At 37.4% G+C, this 20,984-nt stretch overlaps 1 protein-coding gene and 1 long non-coding RNA gene across 2 annotated transcripts in view; both read right to left on the reverse strand.

Annotated features, from left to right (window-relative positions):
• Nucleotides 1–2,387, reverse strand: part of tshz2 (teashirt zinc finger homeobox 2) — a 125,905-nt gene extending 123,518 nt beyond the window's left edge. Inside the window, exon 1 of the mRNA XM_079850437.1 lies at nt 2,367–2,387. The gene's annotated coding sequence lies outside the window, so the exon portion shown is untranslated. The remainder of the gene's footprint in view (nt 1–2,366) is intronic.
• Nucleotides 2,388–2,392: 5 nt separating this feature from the next.
• LOC307146449 lies at nt 2,393–17,832 on the reverse strand. Its single transcript, XR_013819101.1, has 4 exons — nt 17,808–17,832; nt 17,251–17,317; nt 17,057–17,138; nt 2,393–2,442 (listed from the first exon to the last, which is right to left on the reverse strand). It is a non-coding gene; the product is annotated as an uncharacterized lncRNA (long non-coding RNA).
• Nucleotides 17,833–20,984: the final 3,152 nt, after the last annotated feature.

The raw sequence follows: 20,984 nt of genomic DNA on the forward strand, positions 1-20,984 counted from the left end.
ATATATACACACAAACACTTACACACACACACATTTTCAATGAATAATGTATATTTAATGTCATTTTAATTGTAATTTAAAGAGAGGTCTAATGGCAGGGGAGATTGTGGGCCGTTTCATCCCATACTCTCAAGAATCACTGAAGGCATTGACTATGTATGACTAAGCACAGACAGAACAGGACTTTTCCATCTTAAGCAACTGGTTATTTATGCAGACTAAAAGATTATCAGTGTTATGCGACTGACAAACTTTTCCAATGATGTCAGCAGTTTCTGACAGTTAAAGGAATAGTTGACCCTAAAATTCAATTGTCGCCCGCATTTCGTTTCAACCCTGTATTGTTTTCTTTCCTCATTGAAGCACTTCTCATGAGATCATCAGACATTATTCCTTCACAGAAAAGCACCATTAAAGTATTGAAACCGCTACTGCTAAATCACCACTTCAGTGTATATCACAAAATCAACTTAACGTGAATCTCAGACTAAAATGGCCTTGCACCTGTTTCAATTTAATGCGAATAAGTAAAACCTTACGCTTTATTATTTTCAAAACCGCTATGATGTGTCTCATTGTTATGGTTTGTCTAACAGCTTAAGGGAGAACAATAAAGCGTCTGAATCTGAGAACTAAACGCATTGCACAGTCTCCCGCTTCATAACTCTTGTCTTCACAGGTCTTTGAATGCTTTGACAACGCTGGACTGTCTGTGCCAGACGATGTTCTCACGGCAAAGGAATGCCAGCGACTACAGAATAAAGAAAGAGGCGCTGCACTTTCTGACATACAGTATCTCTCATGTCTCCTCCTATGGGTTTGACGTCTATCAATCCTGTGAGAATGGAGTGAGAATGGCAGACAACTGATGTTTCGCTGCACAAAAAGGCGAGACATTCGGCAGGTACACAGTGAATCACAGAATAATAGCACCATCTGTGTACCACGTTACAAAGGCACAAAATGTTTTTTGTCTTAGTTTCCATTAAAAATGATCTTAAAGTAATTTAAACATCCTAAAAACAAACAAATAAATTCTTGAGAAGCAAAATTCTGTATAATATGAAGAATTTTGTTCTGAAAATATATCTGGAATTAAGTTTTTCAAGCAAATTGTGCATTTTAAATTTGACTAAATTGTGTTAGATTTATGTTTTACTGATTGGCTAAAAAATATGATACATTGTTTTATATAATGTAATAATTTTTGGTAACACTTTACAATAACATTTAGTTAGTTAACTACTTTAATTAACATGAACTAAGAAAGAACATTAAAATCAAAAGTTCATTATCCATTAATTCATTAACATTAATTAATGCACTGTGAACTAACATGAAAAAACATTAACATTAACAAAGATTAACAAATACTTTAACAAATGTATTGCTCATTGTTAGTTTATGTTAGTTAATTCACTCATTTTAACAAATGAGGCCTTATTGTAAAATGTTACCTTTTTTTTTAAAGAAAAATCATTATATTTTACAAAAGAAAAGATATGAAGACTTTTTCCACATGGAATATAATTTTTCTTTAAATCTTATCAAATTTTGCTTCTAATAAAATAAATAAAATCTATCTTTTAAGCATATTTTTACTGGAAAACAATAACAAAATAATGATTAACGCAATTATTTTCAACGATTAAGAACTTTAGACTGACGTGACATCAACGGTAAATTAATTTGTAATTTTGTCAATTTAAAAGTTGTTGTGAGAAACACCAATTTGACATGAACGGGTGGATTCGAGATGCTCCTCTGATTGTGGGTGTGTCGCAGTCATCATCAAGTATTAATTTAATTACTTGCATGAGTGATTAAATCATCACTAATGAATCATGAGATTTTTTGGGACATGTTTACGGCTGTAGTGTTCCAGAAACGGACAGACAGGAATCTTGAAAAACCTGCAGATTTATAAAGGATAATTTTATGATAAATTCAAATTAAGCTCTACATTATCACAGTATCTGTGGTATTCTGTCGATTACAAAAGCAAATCGTTTGGACTCGTCTCTTAGTTTATAAACACTGAAAACAAGTTCACTGTAAGGCACTAACAATGGAAGCAGGTACCAGAAGTTTTAAAAGCAGAAATTTAATTTTGTTTAGTAAAAATGTTTTATTCGATCTGTATGCCCTTTTGAGATGGGACAACTTTTCTAGGTGGATAAACTTCTATATATGCAGTACCCACGTAGTTCCAGAGATTGGAGTTTGTACCATGCAAAACCATTTAAAAACCAAACCCATTTAACTCCAGACTAGTCTGATGAGATTGACCAGCAAACCATAAGGCTTTTTTTATGGTTTAAAGGGACAGTGCTACCAAAATTAAAATTCTGTCATTATTTACTCACCCGTTCTGACTTGTTGCCTCGTTTGTGGCAGCGTTTGTGCATGAAGACTTCTGAGGCAGCATATCGGTTTAATGATCTACAACAAAATAGAAAGAGCTTTGGTGATAACTAAACAAATATTTAATTACTATTAATTTATTGCTAGAAATGAAGTCAAAAGTAGAAAAAGCTATTAAAAATGTACAATTAAACACAAAAACGGGCTTTCACACCGGGTAGTTCTAGGAACTAGCCACTAGGGTGGTTCCCCGAGAACTAATGGTTCCCTTAGGAACATTTCCCTGGTTGCATTCGCACCTCCAGTAGGAACTCTGAAGTGACGTAAGCCGCACTTGTTGTTGTGACTTATTTTGATGGTGCTGAGAACGCCAGAGCCTGAGAACACAGTGCTCGCATTCTCCGTGTTCATTAGTTTATGGTCTGTCTAACAGTCCTGTCTAATTCATTATTGGACAGAACTGTTATACATAGAAAGTGGACAGATTAGCGTTTGCCGTGTGGTTGATGTCCAGTGTTGCTAGCTGAGCAGAAATACATAATCATGTTTCGCTTGGTCCCCTCAAAGTTGCATTGGATTTTCTCCTTAGCGTAAAGGTTGAGAGGTCCATCTATCACTGTTTCCCAAGTTCGTAGAGTTAGTTTCTGGAGTAAATATTAAGGCTATAATAATCTGTGTGTTTACACAGCTTTTTTTTTAAATGGCGGGTGCTGGTGTTTCGCGTGCGTTCAGCCAATCAGCGTACACTTACGTCACTGGTAGTTCCTATAGTGCTGGGTTAGACCCTTCTCTGAAATAGGAGCTAATTTAGTTCCTCCAAAAAGAGTTCCTAGTTCCAAAATCCGGGATCTTCCGCCAATAGTTCAAGGAACTATGAAAAGGTTCCTCCGGTGCGAAAGCCCCACAAACCAAAAGTTTCAGAAGCCATTTTTATATTTTAGCTCAACTGTCATGGAATAGAACGCACAGGATTGTGGGATCTCAGTAGACAGGATGTGGCATGAGCATTGGATTCGGACGTGCCTTGTTGCCTTCCTACCAAGGTATCCTCCCATTTTTCAGCCATTTTGGAGCACAATGTGTTTTGATTTTGAAGCCATACGATAGTTTAGATTAAAGAAAAGCCCTCTAAAAACCTTCCCTTCCGCCAAAATCCCATTTGCACATCATGCCAAGTTTGACGTACCAAGCACATGTTGGCCGTTTCCTCACACAAAGCTTGTTATGACTTGGAATTTAAGTCATATGCACTACTTTTATTATGTTTTTTGGCTCCTCAATCATCAATTGTGAAGAAAATAGGAATAACCTGTTAGACATGAAAGTATTATGCAATCATTTAAGACATTTCTCCTTATATAGAACCTTTTTTTGCATAAAGGTTTCTTTAAAATTGAGTGTACATACAGTATGTATGTATGTATGTATGTATGTATGTATGTATATATATATATATATATATATATATATATATACACACACACACACACACGTATGTATGTATGTATGTATGTATATATTTCTAAGAGTGTAGGCAACTATAATCCCATGATTCCCTCCTACAATGCACTGAATACTCCTTTACATAAATGCATCACTTGCAAATGCTTGTTCCGGCCCCATCGTCTATAAAACCCCTACAATTTGATGCAATTTCACTTTTTAATTAAGCCGTACCATGTCATAAATCACGAATCAAGATAATTAACAAAATAACAGAGGCTGATAATGTACAGGCTCGCCTTAAATCTCCAAAGGTCCCGTCGCTGGGCAGTAATAAAGAGCAAATAATGGTGTGGCTGCTTGATATTTTGGTGCTGGAAGTACTGGGAAAATAACACCTTTAACAGCACTGCGGTCTTAATTTGTAGAGGCCGCCTTGCGCTGCTCTTCTCGGGAGGCAGGTCATTTATCATTTAGGCGGCCGTTATTTTTAATGAGTCTGTTATCATTCATTTTAGGGCATCCCACCTTTCCTTGACATGGATAGTATTTCTTTTTATATAGGACACAGGATTTATGCCTCCCTCTCTCTGCATTTTGCTCGTCAGCCACAGCCGCTCTTTCTTTCTTCCTTTCTTTCTTTCTTTTGCTAACTCTCTCTCTCCAGACACTTTTTTCCTCCCTCTCTCTCTCTCTCTCTCTCTCTCTCTCTCTCTCTCTGGACAGGAAGACATCTTGCTTGTCTTCCTGATGACTCTTTTGGGGACTAGAGCCTAAAATCAAAAGCCAGTTTTGATTCATCATAATTTTAAAGGTGAAGTGTGTCATTTTTTGTTGTTAAACACGTTCTCCTGCCCCAGTTTAATGTGTAGAGTCAACTATAAGCAAGACATGTGTAAGTTGATTCCCCTAAAATACAGAGGGACAATCAAAACATTGCTCTGCTGTTTAAGCATCCCAACACAGCAACACAGACTCAACCAATAGTGTGAGATTGGGGGAGGGACAATCTGTTTAACGAACCAATGCAGATGAGGGAGGGATGTGTCCTGGAAACCTGTTTGAAAATAGAAAATAGAAATTATTTTACAAATTATTTCGGTATCCAATGTGCAAAACATTGGATACCAAATTATTTTCATGACATTCAATTGCAATTATTCTTGAAAAGGACAAATATACAACATAACCAGTCTGATTCATAAAAGATTAAGAATAACTTTTTTCAAATCTCTCTCTCTCTAAAAAAAAAGTTATATCTAATGAAGAGTATATAAAAATATATACAGTATATATATATATATATATATATATATATATATATATACACACACTCACCTAAAGGATTATTAGGAACACCTGTTCAATTTCTCATTAATGCAATTGTCTAATCAACCAATCACATGGCAGTTGCTTCAATGCATGTAGGGGTGTGGTCCTGGTCAAGACAATCTCCTGAACTCCAAACTGAATGTCAGAATGGGAAAGAAAGGTGATTTAAGCAATTTTGAGCGTGGCATGGTTGTTGGTGCCAGACGGGCCGGTCTGAGTATTTCACAATCTGCTCAGTTACTGGGATTTTCACGCACAACCATTTTTAGGGTTTACAAAGAATGGTGTGAAAAGGGAAAAACATCCAGTATGCAGCAGTCCTGTGGGCGAAAATGCCTTGTTGATGCTAGAGGTCAGAGGAGAATGGGCCGACTGATTCAAGCTGATAGAAGAGCAACTTTGACTGAAATAACCACTCGTTACAACCGAGGTATGCAGCAAAGCATTTGTGACGCCACAACACGCACAACCTTGAGGCGGATGGGCTACAACAGCAGAAGACCCCACCGGGTACCACTCATCTCCACTACAAATAGGAAAAAGAGGCTACAATTTGTACAAGCTCACCAAAATTGGACAGTTGAAGACTGGAAAAATGTTGCCTGGTCTGATGAGTCTCGATTTCTGTTGAGACATTCAGATGGTAGAGTCAGAATTTGGCGTAAACAGAATGAGAACATGGATCCATCATGCCTTGTTACCACTGTGCAGGCTGGTGGTGGTGGTGTAATGGTGTGGGGGATGTTTTCTTGGCACACTTTAGGCCCCTTAGTGCCAATTGGGCATCGTTTAAATGCCACGGCCTACCTGAGCATTGTTTCTGACCATGTCCATCCCTTTATGACCACCATGTACCCATCCTCTGATGGCTACTTCCAGCAGGATAATGCACCATGTCTCAAAGCTCCAATCATTTTAAATTGGTTTCTTGAACATGACAATGAGTTCACTGTACTAAAATGGCCCCCACAGTCACCAGATCTCAACCCAATAGAGCATCTTTGGGATGTGGTGGAACGGGAGCTTCGTGCCCTGGATGTGCATCCCACAAATCTCCATCAACTGCAAGATGCTATGCTATCAATATGGGCCAACATTTCTAAAGAATGCTTTCAGCACCTTGTTGAATAAATTCCACGTAGAATTAAGGCAGTTCTGAAGGCAAAAGGGGGTCAAACACAGTATTAGTATGGTGTTCCTAATAATCCTTTAGGTGAGTGTATATATATATATATATATATATATATATATATATATATATATATATATATATATATATATACACACACACACATGGGTTTTTCTTCAAAAGTACTACACTAATAAAATAAAACTACTACTTTAAGTACTACAAGAATTATTAAAGGAATTTAATTGATAAGTGGAAGTTTTAAGTTCCTTATAATTACCATTTTTATTTCTCAAGGGCTCAAAAGGCCTGAAGGGCTACTCAAGCGGATTCTGCATGGAATCTTTTTCCCTAATATGAAACTGCAGCTATACCTCAGAGTTTGGCAGCTGAATGTAGGTGGGTTGCAGCGGCACGTCTACAGGTGTGGTTATTTCATGGCAGACTGGAGCTTTGCTAAACGCTATAACTCTTCCCTTGATGTGGCCTATCATTCAGCACATGTCAAGCTGTGACAAGACATGACACGTTTTGACAGATTATGGTCAGCCCACACATCTGATTCTCAGCTTGTTAACTGGCGTTAACTAGTGTATTCACTCAAGCCTGGTGATGAAACTGATGCGAGGTTGATGTTTGTTGTTATTTTTTGATTTTTGATGAACGTCTGTCTTATACTGAGCAAACATGCTTCTTAATGGAGAAAATGCATATCTTAAAGAGATCATTTACCGAAAAAACATGTGTTTGGAATGACCTGGGGATGAGTAAGTATAAATAAAGACATCATTTTCATCTGTGGGTGAACTATTCCTGTACAATTTTGATTACTGTTTATTATTCATCCATTAACTGATTAAACTGTTCATCAGGTAAAAATCACACTCCACTTTTGTCTTGCAAAACATCACAAACCCTTCAGCCAAAAAATAAAATAAATGAGCCACTTTTACATTCCTCTCAACATCCAAGACAATTACGTAACGTCCCGTGACGACTGACCCTCAAGGTTTCTCTTGATATATGAGCCGTTCATTCTGTCTGCTTTCCTCTTCATTTTAACATGATGCCTCGGTGTAAATATTATGCTTTTTCAAAAATATCCTGCTAAAGGAAGCCAGCTCTTTCCCTGCGTTCGCACCACGACTCAGACTAATAATGCGAGTTTATTGTTCAATGCGGTACGGAACCGAGGATATGTCAACAGTCAAAAATGTGCACTGGAACAATGGAATGTCTGTTTAATGTGAGATGTGTGGGTGGCGCGTCAGGATTGTTCTCTTGATTTATGAGGTTCCTGTGCCTTATTTTTTTACAGTAAGGCTTAGCGCAATATGTCCACAGAGCTGCATCCTGTTGGGAGCAGTGATCGACATGTGTTCCTGTGTTGGAATGGTGTGGCATTCGTCTCTGGCCAGAATCTCCATGGTGCTTATCACCGCCATATGGGATACTGGCACGGAAAGACGGTGCGGCAAAACAGGCCTGCATCACACGACTGTGGGTGAATGCTTCTGCATTAAGAAGTCCAATGCATCAAATGCGCTTGTGCAACTGTATACAGGTCTATTTATGTGGCGTAAGACTAATGGGTCATAGTTTGGTGGATTTTGGACTGAGCAGGATTGTTGAGGAAAAAAAAGAAGAAAAAAAAGAAAGATTTATGATTTAGGCTTATAGGAGGGAGAACATGTTTATAAGGGGGAGAAAATGCTGGTAATGCTCAGGCTAACCTAATAATTCTGACCAAATATTTCATATGTGGTCTAGGAAATTTGTCCACCTTGTTACAGGACATTTTTACAATGCAATGTGTAACAGGGTGGACATTTTAAGTTAATAAAGCCCATTACTTGATAGGAAAGAACAACATGCTAGCAGAAGATTAACATTTAGGAAGAATTTCAATAGATATATAAAATCTATTTAAAAATACAAAACAAAAAAATCATGTTGAGTATAAATTGACACAACAGGGTGGATATGTTTTATGCTATTAGAAAAGTCTTCAAAGTTTATGAATAATACTTGCTTTGTTGGAGTTTCTTTCCCTCCAAGGAAATTATGTCACTTCTAGCAAGTCATGTTATTTTGGACATAAAATATTAAGATTTTAATATTAAGATTTTAAAGAGCAAGAAGCACCAATGCAACAAGGTTGACTGAAGTTTGAGAGACATAAATTGATGATTAAAAATACAGAATAAACAGTAATATTGTGAAATATTACAATTTAAAATGAAAACAATAAAAAAAGAAATGAATACTTTTATTCAGTAAGCACACACTAAATTGGTCAAAAGTAACAGTGAAGATATTTAAGATTTATATTTATAAAAGATTACTGTTTCAAACAAATTTCAACATTGATGATAATAATAAGAACCATTATTAAAGGGTTAGTTCACCCAAAAATGAAAATTCTGTCAGTAATTACTCACCCTCATGTTGTTCCAACCGCGTAAGACTTTCGTTCATCTTCGGAACATAAATTAAGATATTTTTGATGAAATCTGAGAGCTGATCACTCCTCCATAGGCTGCTAGGTGACCAAAACTTGCTGGCCCAGAAAAGTTATTAAAGAGATCGTTAATATAGTCCAAGTGACTACAGTGGCTTAATCTTAAGTATATCAAGCGACGAGAATACTTTTTGTGCGCAAAAACAAACAAAAATAATTTTAATTTTTAATCTTTATTCCACTATTCATTTCCTTCTCTCTGGGCCTCTAGTTGGTTCACGTAGTGTTTTTGCGTAGCGCGTCTGTGTTACACGTCACCACGGGGTGTAAGAAAAAATCGATACACCTGAGTATCGCGATATTTTATTTTGCAATACTGTATCGATTTTCAAAAACGCAATATCGATTTTTTTTTTTTTTTTTTTTACGTCCAAAAATATTCATGGTAAGACCGTAAGACAGTGGTTCACGTTTATGTTGTTTCAATCCCTACCACTAGATAGCTATGCTGAGACGCACCACTGGACATTTTAGGATTGACAGCGGACCGGAGAAAGCGTTGAGAGCGACCGAGAGCGTCAAAAAGTTAGACAGTTCCTTTATACAATTAAAGCTGCAAGCAGCGATGAAAGGGCCCTCGCACCCGTGCCGCCGCCACCCGGTGGCTTTAGGAAGACAGAGCATGGTTGGACAATGTGCATTTAAGGAGGTATATATAGTAGTTGCTAGCAGGTTTAGTATGTTTTTAGCATGCTTAGTACACAATAGTTATGTAGTTAGTACTGCATTACTGTGTTAACCATGTCAGTTTCTGTTGCCAGTAGGTGGGGCTATGTCTATATCTGAATATCGCTATGTAGATGTGTTCAGTGCAGGACTTTTATCAAACATGTGGAGTTTGGGGCAGATTGGACATTGTATGCTTGAGTTACAACAACTTCCTTTAGCATTTCTAGCATGTTTTATGATGTTTCTAGCATATTACATATTAAAGGGTTAGTTCACCCAAAAATTTAAATTCTGTCAGTAATTACTCACCCTCATGTTGTTCCAACCGCGTAAGACCTTCGTTCATCTTCGGAACACAAATTAAGATATTTTTGATGAAATCTGAGCCATGTTTCACTCCTCCATAGGCTTCCAGTGTGACCGAAACTTGCTGGCCCAGAAAAGTTATTAAAGAGATCGTTAATATAGTCCAAGTGACTCCAGTGGCTCAATCTTAAGTATATCAAGCGACGAGAATACTTTTTGTGCGCAAAAACAAACAAAAATAACGACTTTATTCCACTATTCATTTCCTTCTCTCTGGATGTCTAGTTGGTTTGCGTAGTGTTTTTGCGCAGCGCGTCTGTGTCACACGTCACCACGTAGGCTCACTATTGGCCGACGCCGGTCATGTGTGTGTTGCGTGATGACGTGCAACACAGACGCGCAGCGCAAACACACTACGAGGCCCAGAGAGAAGGAAATGAAAAGTGGAATAAAGTCGTTATTTTTGTTTGTTTTTGCGCACAAAAAGTATTCTCGTCGCATGATAAACTTAATGTAGTGCCACTGTAGTTACTTGGACTATTTTAACGATGTTTTAATAACTATTCTGGGCCGGTGAGTTTCGGTCACACTGGAAGCCTATGGAGGAGTCAAAATTCTGTCAGATTTCATCAAAAATATCTTAATTTGTGTTCCGAAGATGAACGAAAGACTTACATGGTTGGAACAACATGAGGGTGAGTAATTACTGACAGAATTTTCATTTTTGGGTGAACTAACCCTTTAATTTTGGGGTAGATTGGACATTGAATGCCTGAGTTACAGCAAATTCATATTTAATTGCAGTAATAGGATGCTTTAACACTTAGCTAAGTATTTGATTGCATGTTTCTAGTATGTTGCTAACATGTTTAGCAGTTGGTGACACTTTTTTATATGTTATTAGGAGTCCAGAATAGTGTTAAACGTCACTTCCTGTTGCCAGCAGGCGGCGCTATGACTATATCTGAATATGAGCATGGACTTGTGTTCAGGAGATAACTATTATCAAACGTGTGAAGTTTGGGGTAGATTGGACATTGTATGCCTAAGTTACAACAACTTCCTTTAGCATTTCTAGCATGCTTTAGAACTTAGCTATGTGTTGCTAGCATGTTTATTGCATGTTACATATTAAGTTTGGGGCAGATTGGACATTCCATGCCTGTGTTACAGCAAATTCATATTTAATTGCAGCAATAGCATGCTTTAGCACTTAGCTAAGTGTTTGCTAATATGTTTCTAGTATGTTGTTAGCATGTTTAGCACTTGCTGGCACTTTTTTATATGTTATCAGGAGTCCACAACAGTGTTTAACATGTCACTTCCTGTTGCCAGCAGGCGGTGCTATGACTGTAACTGAATGAGCATGGTCATGTGTTCAGGACAGAACGCTTATCAAAAGTGTGAAGTTTGGCGCAGATTGGACATTGCCTTCTTGAGTAACAACAACATCCTGTTTCATTGAATTAGCTAAGTATTGCTAGCATGTTTTAACATGTTTCTAGCATTTTTAGAAGTCAGTGGCATTTTTAACATGTTGCTAGAACGGCATCAACGTGTTAAACATGACACTTCCTGTTACCAGTAGGTGGCGCTATTACTATAACTGAATATTCTCATGTAGATGTGTTCAGGCCATGACTCTTATCAAACGTGTGAAGTCTGGGGCAGATTGGACATTCTGTGCCTGAGTTACAACAAATTTCTATTTAATTGCAGTAATAGCATGCTTTAGCACTTAGCTAGGTGTTTGCTAGCATGTTTTAGCATGTTTCTAGTATGTTGTTAGCATGTTTAGCACTTGCTGGCACTTTTTTATATGTTATCAGGAGTCCACAAGAGTGTTAAACATGTCACTTCCTGTTGCCAGCAGGTGGCGCTATGACTATAACTGAATATGAGCATGGTCATGTGTTCAGGACAGAACGCTTATCAAAAGTGTGAAGTTTGGGGCAGATTGGACATTCCATGCCTTAGTTACAGCAACTTCCTATTTATTTGCAGCAATAGCATGCTTTAGCACTTAGCTAAGTGTTTGCTAACATGTTTCTAGTATGTTGTTAGCATGTTTAGCTCTTGCTGGCACTTTTTTATATGTTATCAGGAGTCCACAACAGTGTTTAACATGTCACTTCCTGTTGCCAGCAGGTGGCGCTATGACTGTAACTGAATATGAGCATGGTCATGTGTTCAGGACAGAACGCTTATCAAAAGTGTGAAGTTTGGCGCAGATTGGACATTGCCTTCTTGAGTAACAACAACATCCTGTTTCATTGAATTAGCATGCTTTAGCACTTAGCTAAGTATTGCTAGCATGTTTTAACATGTTTCTAGCATTTTTAGAAGTCAATGGCATTTTTAACATGTTGCTAGAACGGCATCAACGTGTTAAACATGACACTTCCTGTTACCAGTAGGTGGCGCTATTACTATAACTGAATATTCTCATGTAGATGTGTTCAGGCCATGACTCTTATCAAACGTGTGAAGTTTGGGGCAGATTGGACATTCCGTGCCTGAGTTACAGCAAATTCCTATTTAATTGCAGTAATAGCATGCTTTAGCACTTAGCTAAGTGTTTGCTAGCATGTTTTAGCATGTTTCTAGTAAGTTGTTAGCATGTTTAGCACTTGCTGGCACTTTTTTATATGTTATCAGGAGTCCACAAGAGTGTTAAACATGTCACTTCCTGTTGCCAGCAGGTGGCGCTATGACTGTAACTGAATATGAGCATGGTCATGTGTTCAGGACAGAACGCTTATCAAAAGTGTGAAGTTTGGGGCAGATTGGACATTCCATGCCTGAGTTACAGCAACTTCCTGTTTCATGGCGAAACATCAAAATTTGTCAGGCCGCCGAGGGCCCGCCCTTCGACGAAAACTCAAGATCTTCGCAATTTAACGTCGCAAAGGCCTTAAGATTACACTCACCAAATTTGAAGATGATCAGATTAAAACTGTAGGAGGAGTTCGTTAAAGTACGAGGCCTGAAAATGGCAAAAAGTGCACAAAAATCAGAGAGGAAGTTGAAAATGGCTGACTTCCTGTTGTGTTTAGAGCTATGCTCCAAGAGACTTTTTTGTAGGTATTAGGTCATTACACATATGTACCGAATTTCGTACACGTACGTGGAACACAGCGGGAGGCGCACTCTGTTGAACTTTTATAGGTGGCGCTATCGAGCCATTTTGCCCCGCCCAATTCTGAAACCTATATCAGATGTAAATTTTCGCCAGTTCTGACGCGTGTGCAAAGTTTCGTGAGTTTTCGAGCATGTTTAGGCCCTCAAAAATGCAATTAAATGCGGAGAAGAATAATAATAATAATAATAAACAGAGCAATTCCAAGAGGGTCCTCACACCATCGGTGCTCGGGCCCTAAATATCAAGCTGTGAGGTTCGGGATGTGACGTCTGTCTTGAGAGTTTAAACATATGCAAATTGTGCCGGAGTTTATGCTGGATTTAGTGCGTAAATCATTTTGTTTACAAATTAGACGTTGCGTTATATATATGTTAAATATTTCATTTTGGATGTGTTTATTGTGATTATATTGGCTGGCTTTATAAAAGTTTATACAATTGATAGGATATCTTTGCTTGGTGCATTTGGAAACAAAGCTTGTCTATTTCTAAATGTAATCGCGTGCATCGTTCACACCAAACGCGAAAAGAGCATCTGGCGCGAGTGATTTCAATGTTAAGTCAATGCAAAGACGCGTTTACGCGCGTCTAGAGGTCCTGCGGCTCGAGGCGTTTAGCGCGGCGCGGTTCGCCTCATTCGCGCGTCCAGTTCTTTTAAAATCTTTTATCACATAAAACTTGATTTCAATATATGACACATTCATTTTGTTCACTTTCATCCACTTTCATTCATTTTCGTCCAGTTCACGTTGTTGTTTTGTATTGTGACAGGGGCTATGTACCTATTTTCTTTTATTATGGCCTACTTGAGCATATAAAAATTTGCTCACTAAGAACCTGTGAACCACAATCCCAAACTGGCAGTTTGATTTTCTGTGTACTGAATTGTTTACCTAAAGTAAACTTCTTTGACTTTTATGCACATCATGTCTTTTTTTAAATATTTTTAATATATTTTACTTTTAAAAAATCCCAATATATCGCCTTATGCACAGTATCGAAATATATTGCAATATATTGAATCGTGACCCATGTATCGTGATACGTATCGTATCGCCAGATTCTTGCCAATACACAGCCCTACCACGTAGGCTCACAATTGGCCGAAGCTGGTCATGTGTGTGATTCGTCTGACGTGCAACACAGATGCGCTGCGCAAAAACACTACGAGGCCCAGAGAGAAGGAAATGAATAGTGGAATAAAGTCGTTATTTTTGTTTGTTTTTGCGCACAAAAAGTATTCTTTTTGTATTGGAACAACATGAGGGTGAGTAATTACTGACAGAATTTTCATTTTTGGGTGAACTAACCCTTTAATAGTTGAGCACCAATAATAATCAGGATCATGTGACACTGAAGACTGGAGCTAAAAATTCAGCTTTGATCACAGGAATAAATTACATTTTCAAATATGTTAAAATTGAAAACAATTATTTTAAATTGTAATAATATTTCACAATATTACTGTTTTTCCTGTATTTTTGATCAAATAAATGCAGCCTTGGCGAGCAGAAAAGACTTCTTTCAAAAACTTTTAAAACTTTAAATCAAACCTTTGAATAGTAGTGCATCACGGTTTCCACAAACATTTTAAGCAGCACGATTATTTTTAACATTGATAATAATAAAAAATGTTTCACCAAATCAACACATTAAATTGATTCCTGAAGAATCAAGTTGAGAAATCATGATTGATTACATGGGAATTTGTCTGTCAAGTGCTTCAAAAAGTTTTTTTTTTATTATCATTATTCTTATATCATATATCATACATTTTTGTCATGCATTGTCTATGCATAGAAATCTATGTTGCATGTTAAATTTATGCAAAATATGCAGTGTTCTTTCATTGGGACATAAAACCCACCAAACATGCATGAATTGCACACAGCGTACTCCACAACACCATGTTGCACATGTATGCCAACACGCCCACACACGCTCACCCTGTGCCTGCAACTCCAATAACACACACCTCCGCACACCCATGTACCCGGATAACCACGGCCAAGCCCACACACGGTCATTTGGCTTAGGTTTTGTGGCGAATAGAGAGAGAAGGTTTGCACCAGGGGCCCTTCCACCCTCGTTCAGAGAGGGAACGCTCCTGCCAAGCTTCGGAAATCCTTTGATGGCGTTAGAACTCGGGCGAATCTGTCCAAAGTGCTTGACGTGGGAGATTATTGTGGCGTCGTGCACTAGATAAACCTACAAAGATCATGTTTATGTTTAAAAACAGCCATATGTCACACTTTCGCAGCTGCCACCAAGGGTTGCGAGCCTCGCGCACGCCGTTACGGTCGAGATATCAAGCAGGATATGCATTACGAAAACACAGTCCCCAGACAGGCAGGCCTTTCATCTAAAGTTATTGCCACGCTGCCTGGGGTAATACATCACGAATTCTGTAAGGACAATGCTAAGAAGCGCAATCTGAGGACAAATGCATCATAGTTGCACAGTGAGCATTTTGTTACAAATAATGTTGTCATCAATTTTCATCTTTTGTTTAAACATATTAGTCTTTTGGACAAGATAGGTCATATTTCAGCAGTTTGATAAATTCTCCCTTCTTGCCTTTTCACAGAATGTGCACTTAATTAATTACACAACCTTTAATTGGACAGATTATTCCTAATGGTTGTGCGATGCTAAATGTACAAACTCAGAAGAGGCTCAGGAGTCATTATTTTAATGCCACATTATCAGCTCGTTGCAATCAGTATATTTCAAATAATTAATCAGTTTCACATCGTGAGAAACATTTGGCCTAAAATAGACAAATTACGCTCACATTTGTGGAGGGATTTTTTTTTTTATATCTCCAATACCATCCTGTAATATCACAGATGCAGTGCTTTATTAAGGGCGAGAGAGTGTGTTTTTTTCTTCTTCTAATTTTATGATATCTGCAGGCATTTGGGTGTTTAATTAGGGCGGTAATGTCCGGTGATGTACGTGATGGATTTTTACGGAAGCCGGCTTTAACTATCTGAGGCGATATCATAAATCACAACCTTGGCTGTAATGCTCGTGTGAGTTTGTTTAATTAGGATGTCCACTGAGAGATTCTGGGTGTTGCTTGGTTTGCATAAGGAATGCCAGTTATACAAACACAACAGAGATTTCACATTTCATTGTGCTCCGAGGATTATCGCTGCTATCCTGCTGATAAAAAAAATGAAAAACTAGTCATCACTGAGTGTGTGCGGCTTTGTTTGTGTGCATCTCTAAAACCTTTTCATTCTTTTTTTTTGTCTTTGATGGTTTAAATTATTCTCTGTAACTCTGCTACCCCTTGGAGAACCACATATAATGCGTTCTTATAATGCGACCCACTCATGTTAATAAGCCAACAGATGCTATTTTCAAGTAAAAAATGTTTCCAACCAGGAAGCGGTCACGGCCTGTGTTGTTCATGGGACTAAAGGCGCATTTCAAGCAGCAAATGCCAACGGCCTCTCAAGTGCAAGCCAAGTAGGCCTACTGAATTTAAATTCAATATTTCACTCTATGTCTCAATTCCCTCAGGTGATTCTGATCCAGTCATGAAAATGAACTTTTTCTGTACACAGGTGATAAAAATCAAATAAATAAAATTGACAATTTACAGCATAAGTGTACTATTAGTCTTTGCAAAGGGGATGTAACAACCGCCTCACAATCAAAACCAAACAAACGCTTTCACATAAACCATAACTCATAAATATGACAACAAAAGTTAAAAGAAAAACAAATATCCAGCAGAAACGGAAATAAAAACATTCTTTATAAATATATTACGTGCCAGTTCAAGTCAAAGAACACTAGTTTCCGGGTAAAACAAGTTTAAACACACACAACACATCACACTACAATCTAGATAGGCATGTCCAGTATTTTCTGTCAGCTGTTTAGAATCAGAACAGGTGCATCGATGTTCGATTCGTGAATGAATCACTCTTTTGAGCCGACTCTTCTACAACGAGTCGGTCTTTTAATATCTATGGTTCTGAATCGGTTCGAGATTCAGTGTGAATTAGCCTACTCACGAATCGTTCTTTCTCAGTTTTCTCTCTAAGTAAAAGCTTTAATATAATACTTAAGAAACACAGAGAACAACAAAAGTGATTAAAAAGTGGATATTTACTTATAATCCAATTGAGTCGAACCTGCATCTTATCGTTTTCCAGCGACGAAGAAGGTCTTTGGGTTCATTCTGCACGTGTTGCGTGTGAACACCCTGGGCCTGTACTGCAGGTAAAACATTCAAAACCAACACATCAAAACACTAAGTGTACACGAAAACATTAACCTGACATTACCTTTGCCTGACATTACATGTACAATGGCATATTTGTAATACCTTGGATCACATGAATTCCGTAGTATAAGGATATTAGGTGTTTCTTCAACTGGGGGCACTTTTGGTCCTGTGAATAAAAAATTAAATAAAAAAAGGGTTTTTTTTTGTTTGTTTTTACACTAGAACTAGTTTAATTATTTAGTCTACTATCAATGTAACGTTACATTCGTGTATATGCAGCACAGGCTAATTCTGTAATTTTTTCCACTCTGAAAGTCATAACCTAACTTTAATTTTAACCACAGTCAGTGTCATTTTCATTACAACTAAAATTATATATAGTATTGTGTTTGATAACATTCTCTCTGAGTGATGGAAATTATATGTTTAACAAATGGCCTAACCTTAGCATCATGCTAAGGCTAACGTTAATTTCCTAGCTAGCAGTTTACATCGACGTAGATGCACAGAGTTAAATCATATTTTCACTTTTTTACATATATATTATAATTAGAGCTTGCCTGGAAATAACCCACAGTAAAAGAAAAAAAAATTAAAAGTGATATTTACTTTAATTGTTTTGTTTTCCTGACACATCAGTCTCTACTGCACTTCACCTCAAGCTCTTCATTGACACCGCGCGCTGACTCCTCCTTGGTAAGTGGTAACCAATTAAGCAAACATATTTGTTTTAGGTGGTAAAGTAAATACTGGATGCATCGAAAAAAGTTTTCAAGACAGTTTTAATGTGAATTTCAAAAGTGAACAAAATTTTTATTTTAAAAAAACAAACAAAAATTCTGTTAATTAACCCCTTAAAGGGATAGTTCACCTAAAAATAAAAAATTCTATCAGAATTTATTCACCCTCAAGTTGTTTCAAACCTGTATGAGTTTCTTTCTTCTGCTGAACACAAAATAAGATATTTTGAGGAATGTTAGTAACCAAACTGTTGATGGACCCCACTGACTTCAATAGTATTTTTTTCCCATAAAAATATAATATTTTTAAAGATTAAAGCGCTTAAGAAAAATATATTTTATATAAATATATAGTTTACAAAATAATTTTACTCTAAAGTTGCAATAAAATCGTATGTTTAACCAGATATGGAACCTCTTGTCTCAGACCTTCCCCGACGATATGTTTTGTCAAGATTAGAACAAATTTTGATAGTAAAATATTTCAAATACATTTTGTAATATGAAATAACACCGCCCACTAGGGGGAGGGGCCTGCTAAAAGGTTTTAAAGGACTGTTTCCATGGTAACGCAATATCCGATTGCAAAACAGTTTGCACAGGATGAGTTTTGAGTTTTTAAGCTTTCAAATGATAATTTATAATGCTTATAAACTTTTTGATTTATATGAAAAATCAAAACAAAACAAAACAAACTCTTTTTGTTGACAGTTAAGGGGTTCAAATCAACCTTTAGGACATAGAAATGTCCCTATAATTTTTTGAGACACACAAGCATTTAGGCCTATTATACATTTTCCTTTATAATGTTTGTATGTAAATATACAAATATGTAAACTTTTTTTTTTATTTAGCATTAATTTTTATATAAAATCACAGGAATAGATTAAAAATTGGTAATCACGCAGTTGATGGCAGCCATTGACTTCCATAGTAGAAAAAAAAAAAATACTATGTAAGTCAATGGCTGTGGTCACCTGTCTGGTTACCAACATTCTTCAAAATATCTTCTTTTGTGTTTAACAGAAGAAAGAAACTCATACAGGTTTGGAATAACATGAGGGTGAGTAATGACAAAATTTGAAGTTTTGGGTGAACTATCCCTTTAAGTGCGAGTGATGCCTTCTTTTGAAAGAAATGAAAGCTTTAGCTTAAGTTCTGCCAGGAAGACTTAATTACTACGTCACTTATTACCTTCATTTCTATCCAATCACGTCTTTATTCTTTCTGTATAAAATATCGGTACTTACACATGTTTGAGTTCGCAGATGCCGACGCGACAACAACCTCCACCCTCCCCACCACCACCAGGATGGTCCTGTCCATACCTCCCAGGGGGGTCGGCTGAACCCCTGCCTTCGTCTTCAGGCAGGAGATGCAGATCTGCTACCCTCGGATTATGAACTATGGACTACGCCAAAGAACTTTATAATAATGCTTGCTGGGCTGTCCATAAATGTATGCTTTGTTACATCATTTTATCTCCTGAGTCTGTCTGGTAGAAATTCTCTTTAAATCTGAGTTTGGGTTGATCTGAATGTTCTATATAGACCTCATATAGAGGCAGAATCAAATTGGGGGGCTATCAATGTTTAACGTGCCCAGCTGGATGGAGACTGGTAAATGTGGTGCCGCGTGGTACCGGGGGCACGTAGGCCAGGTGACCACAGCAGGCACGCGTGTCAGTCCGTGCTCATTAACGTGACTGATAATGCCATCTATCAGCCATCTAATTGGCGATGAGGATCTGCGGAGGGTATTTTAACCAGGCCCACGTATCCATCACACAGCTGTGGACAAGATGATGGCACTTCATTACCAGAGTGCTAACCAGGTAAAAGTCACATCCATTTGTAATGAGTGCGGGGGCCGCTTTCACTCCTGTCCATTTTCATTATGTAAAGTTCAACGCATATGTATGTGTATTGTAATTATCGTGATGAATATGCAAGCTTACTTCACTTTGATTTTTCCACATAATGTCACAGGCAGCGAAGACGAGCAAGTGCCGTGGAACAAATAACTGTGGTGAGGTAAGCATGTTTCGAAATGATACATATGCGAGCAAATGCTTTCTCTCAAGTTTCACTTGATCGTGTTCTATTTTTGGTGTTTTATTTCTTTTTTTACAGTAGAGAAAGAGAACTGGAAACAATTTACGATTGAGAAATGTCGTAAGCCAATGAGTCAAGAAGTGGCTGGTTAGCATGGCCTAGTTAGTCCCTGATGTTAGTAACCATAACTAAACTATCTGCAGGCAAAGAGCACTTCTCTCCATTGAATGCAATTCAGCATATAAATATTTCATTATATAATAGATGATTTCCAGTCTTTTTTTTAAGTGTATAATATTTTGTTTGATGCAGTGTGTAATGTAGATGTTTGTGAATGTTAAAGGTCTGCAAAGTTTCAACGATAAATGTGACCCTGGACCACAAAACCAGTCACATGGGTCAATTTTTTTAAAATTGAGATTTATACATCATATGAAAATTGAATAAATAAAAAAGCTTTCCATTGATGTATGGTTTCTTAGGATAGGACAATATTTGGCCGAGATGCAACTATTTGAAAATCTGGAATCTGAGGGAGATTCCAAAAAAATCAAAACATTGAGAAAATCGTCTTTAAAGTTGTCCGTTTATGTTCGCGATTGTGCTGCATTCACTCACAAAAATAAATGTTTTATATGTTAACAGTAGGAAATTTGCTAAATATCTTCGTGGAACATGATCTTTACTTAATATCCTAATGATTTTTGGCATAAATGAAAAATTGATAATTTTGACCCATATAATGTATTGTTGGCTACTGCCACAAATATACCCGTGTGACTTATGACTGGTTTTGTGGTCCAGTGTCACAAATAAGGTTATTGTCTCCTAAAAGAAAGAATCGATTCTGAACTGCCGAAACGTCATCAGCAATTCCTTTCTCACAAAACTACGTAGGTTTGTTACAAATTTGCATAATGCCAGCCTATGGTCTTTATTGGCTGCCCATGAACAACATCTAATTTGACCCGCCGTTCCGCCCTCAAACACTGTGGTTGTAGCTGAGGCCTGGAAGAGTTTGGTTCATGTTGTTCATGTC

The sequence above is a fragment of the Squalius cephalus genome (assembly GCF_949319135.1).
Source record: "Squalius cephalus genome assembly, chromosome: 18".
Classification (NCBI taxonomy): Eukaryota; Metazoa; Chordata; class Actinopteri; order Cypriniformes; family Leuciscidae; genus Squalius; species Squalius cephalus.